The following is a 9,606-nucleotide window of genomic DNA, read 5'->3' on the forward strand; positions in this document are numbered from 1 at the left end:
AAGTGAGGCTGACTGGTCTATAGCTACCCAGGTCCTTCTTGCCCTTTAACCAGCATCACTTCCTTCCACCTATTGTTTGTGCTTGTACACTAACTTATCCAGTGTGTGCTCAAGCATTTTTGTCTGTATCTTCAGGAGAGTCATTTCAATTTGAAGTTTCTAGGGGCACTCTTTCAACTCATTTCCTTGTATACCAAGAATAGGACAAGGAAGTTACTATTTGGAGATATGGAGATATACTTTTCTTTATTAAATGGGCCACATACATTGGTACAGCACACTTATCTGTAAGTTATACTATTGACCCAAAAATTATAAATAATTTAATCTTTTGATCTAATCAAAATATATTGGGGATTTTGTCTGCCATTTCTTTGTTTATAGTAAAACATAATTGAAACAGAAATGCATGTAAAGAAAAGAGTATGCTTCCTGTTTGTAAACTTCATGTCACTTTTTTATAAAGGGATTTTCACAAAAAGTAGAGCCATTCTAGATAGATTTATTTACGAATTCTTCAAAAGACTTTACCATTCATTTTCAGATTATCTTAATGTCTTCTCTGCCTACCATTATTTCATCCCATGTCAGTGACTCAAAGAGAAGAGAAAAATCCAGCTTCTTCCAGGACTTGCAGTTTCTCATTTTAATTTCTTTATACACTCACTTCCATTTTTCAGTAACAAATATTTGTTACCCAACTTGCTATTAGTATGATCATTCTAACTATGCAATGATTAAAGCAAACACTACCCACTAAATATACACATTAAGCACAGACTTGCAACTGTATGAAATTGCCTTGCTGTTCAGATCTAGCTAGGATGCGAATCTACTCACAGATTATTTTAATTTAAATTGTTGTTTATCTTTTTATATTGTATTTTATTTACATTGTTTTATTTTAGGACATTTTATATCTAAATCATCTTCCTAAGAGATCTGAAGAAATTCTTTAATCATGAGTTCCTAAGAGATACATAAATAGGAGTTATTTCTGCATTGTTCTAAACACGGCAAAACTAATATTTCCTAAACATCAGTTTAATGATGTTCTCCTCTTCTGCAAATGTGTTCATAACTGAAGTCAGACAAATAACTCCTCTGTTCCCACAAAGTCCACAGTTGTGAAGGAAGCAGCCAATACTCAAAATAGCAGAGTCCAACTCCAAAACAATCTTCAAATATCAGGGGATACACCTTGGACGAGAAGAAGTATTTGCAGTGAGGGGATTGCAAATATTAAGGTCATTAAGGTCACTATGATCTCAAAACAGGGTAGGAATCCACATTTTGGCTATCTGCTGCAGTAACTTGAAGATAAATCATTTCAGAAACAGTTTCTTGAGGAACCAAAAATCTGCCCCTGATTTAACTTTGCTATGGATGTCCCTGTCATAAAGTACACAGATTTGCAACAGCTGGTCTTTAAGAATTCAGATAGGTGAACTAATTTGAGAGCCTCCACTGGGGTGAGGACAGGACAGACTGAAGAGAGCACTTCCATTTTCACTCTCAGCTTCAGGCTACGGTTTTGTAGTGCCTGTTCCTAGAGGCATTATCTGCTCAAGGCTGTTAGCTGAGACACTGCATACTCTCTAAAGTTAAACCTCCTCACATGTCACTTTCAATGCAGTTTTTCAGATTGTTAGTAATAACATATATAATAATACTCACACACTGATATGTTGAAAGGGTTTCCAAAAGAAAACATTTTCTATAACCATCAGAAACTACAAAATGCATGAACTATTGCAAAATAGTACAAAGACAGCAAATTAAAAAGCAGTAATTACATCCTGGAATTAAGCCTGTTATATGCGACAAACTCAGATCGTAAGCAGCAGCAGGCTCAAAAAGTGCATTTTCTATAGCACTCCAGCTCTCCAGCACCAGGAAGAGCCTCCACAGATGCTGACAAACCTGGACATTCTCCTGCAATGGTTATTTAGCTTTAAGACACTTAAGGCATCAAGAAGACATTGTTTATCTACAAAATTATTTCCAGACATAAACAACAGCGAAGAAACTGTCAGCATAACAGATATAAGCCCTCACATTCATAAGGTGTCTCTTTTCACAAGGCGAGTCACCTTCCACTTTTCTCCTAGCAGAAAAACAAATTAAACACTGTCAGCAATATAAAACCCAAATGCCTTAAAATACACTCAAATAGATAAATACATCACAATCTGCATAAACATGGGATCAACCTTTCACATTTGCTTTTGAAAATATTGTTTGTAATCCAAAGATATTTTTAATCTTGCTCTATCGAATTAAAAAGGAAAATGGGAAAGACTGTCTTATGGAGTTTCACACGCCCATCAGTACCACAGATTTAAAGTAAGATTTTGTATGCAACAGAAAAAAAGCAATTGTGATTGGCTCACTGCATTACCTTTTCACCTTTTTTTTTTCCCCGACAACAATATTTTAAAAGATAATATAATATTAAAATAGACTGAGAAGACTTTTGATGCACTGTCTACTAGTAAGTCTATATTTGAAAGTTCTAGCATTTTTTAAAATACGAATTTAGATCACATCTTCAATGATTTCACCTGGTACTAGTGGTAAGCAGTTTATACATATATGAAAGGAATGTATTAACTGCCTGAACTTTTAGATAACTAAAAGAAAACCCACCAAGAGGTTATACTCCATTACTGTCTTCACACACATGATCTTAGAACAGAATAATTCAGTTGGAAGAGACCTACAATGATCATCTAGTCCAACTGGAATCTTGAAAGCAGCCTTAACCTGTAGCTGCTTCACCACTGAACTGGCAAAGCTTCATGGTTCTCCTTTGGACAGTCCTACATGGCTTCCAAAAGTCCTCAACAGTTTCAGAGAAGTGATCGCTCAGCATAGCCTGTTCCTAAAATACAGTGGCTATGGACAACTTCCAATGCATCCTATCTGGGACTCTTAAGTATTGCTTAGATCCGAGAGGAAAGCGACTCTTAGTTTGCACACTGGTTCAAACCACAGTAATCCTCTGCAATATCCAGCTTCCAAAATTATTACACAAAGTAGTATGCATTCCAAAATAAAAATCAACAAGTTGGTAATCACAGTCATACTCCCTTGCAAAGTAATTTACAGTGCTTTTATCACCATAAATCTCCTGTAATATTTAATGCCTGTAACAGAAATCTGACTAATCAAAAACACTCGTTATAATCAAAAGCACCTTTATGATGGAAACCCAAAACCTCGCTCCGTCAGCAAGATACTTATTTTAAAAATATATAATTAGGTACACTGTTTTAGAATTGCACCCTGTAGTTTGGAAACAATGGCCAAACTGATATGCCATATGCCACCATATTCCCATCTGCTGAGTAACTAAATTTATTTTTCACTTGTAACTATTTCTGTTTACTAATTCAGTAGGTTTCCAGAACAGCAGTCAGAACTGACTTACATAAGATTAATTCTTCATTATTGTGATTTTAATCTAAAATAGGGTTATTTTGCAGCATACCTATTGACTCCAATACAATCGTCTGAGTTTTAGAGTCTGGTTAATGTATGCAGTCATAGTGGTTCAGCTGAAATCGCTTAGCACCTATTTGAAAACACTTAAATATGTCCTACTGTCACAGGAACAACAAAACAACCTACAAATACCTTTGACATGGGAAAGTGGAATAAATACCATAAAAGATAGCATAACAGAAATAAGAGGCACAATATTGAAAATTACATCTTCATTTACAGCTTCTAGAATGAAATGTCAAATTTACTTTCCTGATTTCATTTCAAAATTAAAAAAATCTAGGAAACAGCCAAACAGGAAACTGAACATATGAAAAAAGGATTACATTTAGTGATTAGTATTTCAGCTTAGCTTCTCCTGTAATTTTTCCTGATCACTTCAATAATATTAAGTATATCATCCAATCATGCCTGCAAAATGAATTAGGTTAAATTACATTTCATAGATTAAACAAGTTATTTGGATAGTCTTAGAAATAGACATTATAGTTTTGAATTGAACTATTCATGACATTGCTTAATCCTTACAACATGCAGCTCCTACAATATTGCTTCTATCTAAGCAAAGCACAGAGAAAACACATTAAAATAAAATATAAAATTTTGAAAAACTGAAGCAACTGCATTTCCCAACAATAAATATAACTAACATCTGTTGCAGAAACTGCTTGGCATTTGTACAGTTTTGTGAAAAATTTTTGTTGTAGATAAATATTTTTCTACGATTCCTATTACACACCACTCAACTCAGACATTTTCTTTAATTATACACCAAGGGGTCCTTTCATATCCATTACAGAAAGGCAACATGTTGTCTAAAAGAATGCACACATACTTCTAAATTTCAACTTTTATTCATCAGTCTTATGAGACATAAAAAAGCAAGGAACTACCTATAATTAATGTACTTAGTGCTGTAAAAATGTCTAATAAAATTCCCAATGCGCAACATATTATTTTTAAATCCTTAAACATGCTCTTTTTGAAATAAGGAACGGTCTTATGATTCAGCATTTTAATTTCATTTCACATCCCAAGAATGTGGGATGAATGTGGGAATGAACAACAGCACAGCAAAGCCTTTAGGAAAGCAAGAAAATTCCAATTTAACTTCAGTAAAATTGACTGAGTAAGGCTCCCACTTTGCATTCACAGCAAGCACAGGACATTGTTTTTTCAGGGACAAAGTAACAACTTTATGCCATTCTTTTTTGTTTTTTAAATTTTGTTTTCCACTCTTCTTAACTAAAGAATTTTGAAGACATACACTGAGCTCTTGAGATAGGGTTGTTTTTTTTTCTGAAAATATGCATAAGCTGTGCATATTTAACAAAAGTCTTGTATTCATCATTTCATACAGACTCAAAGTAGCAATCAAGACTTGTTTGCTACAATAATACACCAAGAGACTTTTTTTAAAAAAGAGCATGCAGTAGAAACATCTTTAAATGCTACTGTTAAGCATATAAAGATCTACTCCTCTACTGAGACATCAAGCAATTGGTAATGACAGATGAGGAGAAAATGAGTGTAGTCAATAAAAGAGAAGAAATGCTAACTCTAGATATACCAAAGATTCAGTACAGCCCCAAAAATCTATCCACACGAGCTCAATTGCAAAATGGAGAGTTACAACTATAATTTGCTGTAAAGCAAACTCAGTGTCATGTCATGTGGCATAAAGCCTTTTTTTCTTTCCTGTATTCACTATTCATATGAAACCAAAGAAGGAATGTTTCTTAAATGATATTTATAATCAAAAATCCTCAACTAACTTTAAACCCAGTTTGGCCATTCTGAAAAGTAGAAAAATAAAAAACACTTAAACCATGCGAAAAAAGCGTTTCTGTCAATGGAAATTGTAATATGTATTGCTCTACAAAAAAAGCAAAAATCAAAACACCTTGGGTATATTTGGATGAATAAAATGAAACCAGTTGTGCCTCAGGTTATTGCCTTTTTTAAGTGGAAGGTTTAGGAATACATGCTTTGCTTTTACATCACACAATAAACTAGAAGAAATTAATAAACTGATATATAATAATCCATATTATATTTGCCTTAAATATTCATTGCTTCTTCCTAAATCTGTTTCTAGATGAACAAGACTTAGAACTTGTAGATTCTATCACTGCAGCATTTCAGTTTACCTTTTTATGTAACTTGATACACTAAATCCAAATTCCTTTTGTTCGGTTGTTATTTTTTTCCTAAGAATGGATTCACAGATAAAAGCACTGAGAATTTAATAAAACATTTTACAGTGTAGCTTACACAGTTCTCACTTATTCTCTTCCTCTCATATTAAAAACATCACTACACTCCAGACACATTTACACTTCTCCTTCTTAACACATAATAAGCTTAACTTTTTATCCTCTTTTGGCTAAGTCAGAAGTCATAGCAATAAAACAATAGAGAAAGTAAATACAACTGTACTGTACAAATAAGCAGCTATCCTACTGATCAGTAAGTTTTGCACTGAACTGAATTGGCATTCTTCAGAAAGATCGTATTTTAGACAATAAGCGCATCTAAGGAAGCAACAAGTCTAAACACAAAGCAGCAACACGGTAAGGTGCTGAAACAGTTTTCACTCTGCTGTAATAAAAAACACCACTCACAGAACAAACAGGAGATTTCACATACCATCTTTAATAAGAAGAGTCTTTTAAATGACATTCATTAACAGAATGACACAACCAAATTTTCATTTCTTCCTACAACTTCAGAAGAATAAGTAGAGCTTCTCATCAAGAATCAGTAACGTGCAGCATTTCCTCAAAGGTATGAGACATGATAGGAACATAGGTAAGAATTTTTCAGAAACTTAAGAGCAAAAGGTACACTGAATAGAACAAGCATGCAGTTCACTGTGTGCTACCCTACAAACTAGACAAAGACACTACTCCTTAGAAGAAGAAAATCAGGACAGGCTACGGAGGCCAGAACAGGAATTGCCACTGTCCTCACAGTTAAGGAAAAAAAGCTTTTACAGAAAATAAAACCTATGTCTGCAATCTATTGCTTTAAGCAGTTGCAAAGAACAGAGTAGTTCTGGGGTAGTGCAAGATTAATAGCAAATAAGAAACTAAGCTCAAAAAAAAAAAAAAAAACACTGTCCCAGCAGCTTTTGATAAGAGTAGTTTAAAAATGTCTTTTCTCCCTTAAGCAATATATGGCAAAAGCAGAACTGTTTGCATCCAAGTATTACTTGTTTGTTTTCCAGAACAACTAAGCCTGTACAGAGTGCATTGGACTAAGTTCTTAGCGGCTGGTCTTGGTTCTTGGTCTACGTACTTACAGTGAAGAGTAACTGAGGCCAGTCCTTAACTAGGATGCCAGGGTAATATGTAATACTGGGTCAGTGGTGTGCAGATAGCAAATACAAACAGGTAAGATACTGCCACATTAACATACCTCTTGTACGGAGCGAGCTGCTGGCTTGTCTTGATGATTGGCCAGTATTAAAAACGGCAAAGTACATAACTGTGGGTGCTGGAGAGCAGAATGCAGTTCATTTCTAGCAGTTTCTAGATCATCTTCAGAGGAGGCACTGTCTAATACAAATATTACCCCTTGGGATCCTTGGTAGTAACGACTCCAGTACTTCCTGATATTGTCAGCCCCTTTCAAGACAATAATAAGAACTAATTAAGACAAGAATAAATAAACAGATTTAACACTTGTATCTGAAAATAACCCTTCCACTTAGAACAATCACAGCAACAGACTAAATTCTTCCCCTAAATAATAATCACTGAAAAAATAAAAAGGAGAATAGCAACCATAAATCTACCACACACACACAAACGTTAAACTAACATTGTATAAATAAGGAAGGAATTTGAATCAATGCAGTTTTCATCCCTGAAAGTTTCCAATCCGGTAATGAGTACTCACAGAATTACCATGCTTCCCCTGTCCCCTAGTCTAATCCTATACCTTCTCACTAAAACATCTTGATACTAATATCTAAACCTTTGCTCATTCTTTTTCACCTAGCCCTGAAGTTCCTTGTCGTAAACTCTAGCTTCTGTCATGGCAGTTGCTAATGTCTGAGTGTGATAAGATCTTTCAGTTCATCTCCAAACCATCAGACAAACAAAGGCCTATTAAAGTAATTAGACAGTTAAGGAGGAGAATAGTGAGTTGACCAGTGAATAAGCAGCTATGGTGACAACATGCAAAGGCATTAATTTAAACTACTTTTGCTCCATCAACCACACTAAGGGTTCTGGAAGAGCCCAACAGCAGACAAATGAGTGACTGTACAGGATTATGTGCCGCAGTAATTTTTAGGACACAGTTGAGCAACACTCAGCCATCTCAACAGAAGCCAAGCAAGAAGGTTATCTACAGACAACTTTTGTCTCCCCTGGAGAGCAGCATATGGTGTAATATTGAGGTAGGAAAAAGTGTATTTGACAGCTGTCAAACTATCTAAAGTATGATTTGGATACGGGCTATTCTTTGTACATCTGAATCTGGCACTACACTCAGGGGAACTAACACTAAAAAGTGAACAGCAGCAGCAACACCCCAGTAGAAAACTTGACATGTCTGCAAGACAGTGATTTGCAGAAATGTTCTGAGGTTACCCTTTACAGACAGTTTTCTTTGAGATACAGAGAAGTGAATGTTAATGTAGACACAGATACCAAGTGCTGATAATAATAAAACTCAATTTTTTAGTGAAACAAAACTACACAACAGTTCAGAGCACCATGTTGGCACAAAATGAGAATTTAATGCAACATAATTACTATAAAATTGATATGATACTTAAAATATTTACTTACTGTATGTATTGTGCAACAGAAAAGACAGCCACTACACAAAATTGAAGCAATAAATATCTAAAAAGGAATTTACACCATATACTTTAGGCATCCAGCTCGAGAGTATTCAAATCTTGCCCCATGGAGTCACTATATTCTCTGTACCAGTCACACTGAAACCTCAAGCACTCTGTTTCTGTATTCTGCACTTACCGCAATTTAGGTGGCTAATGAACATTATGAACACACACCTTTTCCTACAGAGAATAGTGAAGTCATATGTGAGCAGGTTTTTCTGCAAGAATTGAGTATTTAAAGAGTCAAGAGACCTAGTAAAGACTTTGCTTAATTATTAATTTAACCAGACTCAAAGTAACAATGCACAAATAGGACAGGTACTTCATTCATTATCAACTTCAGAAGACTAACATTACTTACATAGAAGAGGGATTGCACTGAAAGCTAATTCTATGCTTCTGAACTACCCAAATATCTATCAATTGCGGTTGTAAAGCATTTCATAGCATCTGTCAGATGTCCCAGTCTTTCCAAATAGCTGTCGATGTCAGAACCAAGTACACCAAGTTGCCAGAGGGACACTATTTACATAGCCATGCACAGCAGCGTCGCAGGCATTTGAAGTATCACATTACTTTAAAAACTGGTAGAGAATCACTTTAAATGAACTTAAAGGCCAAGACCATGATCAGTTCTTTGAAGGTTGTTTTTTTTTTTCTTCCTAGCAACATAACATCTGTCTTATTCTAACCTTCAGCCAGCTACTTTTCAATTACACGTCGCTGCCAGACCCTGAGTCTTATCTTTGTAACCGTACTGTTTCTAGAGAGAAAAACTGTGTGGTGAACTGCATAGCATTTGACCTATTGTGTCCAGGCACATGGAAGAAAGCAGCTCATGGATCCCTACATCAGACCCTGGAGACAGAAAAGCAGTATGCCGATTTGTTGACCCTACGGCCCTGACTTTTTGGTTCAGGTTCTTTAGCTGCTCAACTTTGTTTCTCCACATCAACTGTCCCAAAAGAAAAGACACCAAAGCATAGTAGTTATTTTCTCTCCAACCCTGGAGAGAAAATGGCCAGACACCATGAGAACTAACTAATCACATCCAACAAAATTCAATATTCAGGATCTTCCATTAGAATAATGACCTGCCCTGAAGTTGCTTACACCTCAATTCTGAGGAAACCACAGCCTAAGTTTAAGAATAAAACTAAGCAGACAAGAAAAAAGACTGAGGAAGTTAGTACCTCGGGGTGCTATTTTAACTCATTTTCCTGCACTTGAAAAATAATTCT

General features: G+C 35.3%; 1 pseudogene; it reads right to left on the reverse strand.

The window, feature by feature from the left end:
• Positions 1-6,927: 6,927 nt before the first annotated feature.
• LOC104464097 lies at positions 6,928-7,199 on the reverse strand (annotated as a pseudogene).
• Positions 7,200-9,606: the final 2,407 nt, after the last annotated feature.

This window comes from Pterocles gutturalis, unplaced genomic scaffold, assembly GCF_000699245.1.
Source record: "Pterocles gutturalis isolate BGI_N339 unplaced genomic scaffold, ASM69924v1 Scaffold53788, whole genome shotgun sequence".
In the NCBI taxonomy this organism is placed as follows: Eukaryota; Metazoa; Chordata; class Aves; order Pterocliformes; family Pteroclidae; genus Pterocles; species Pterocles gutturalis.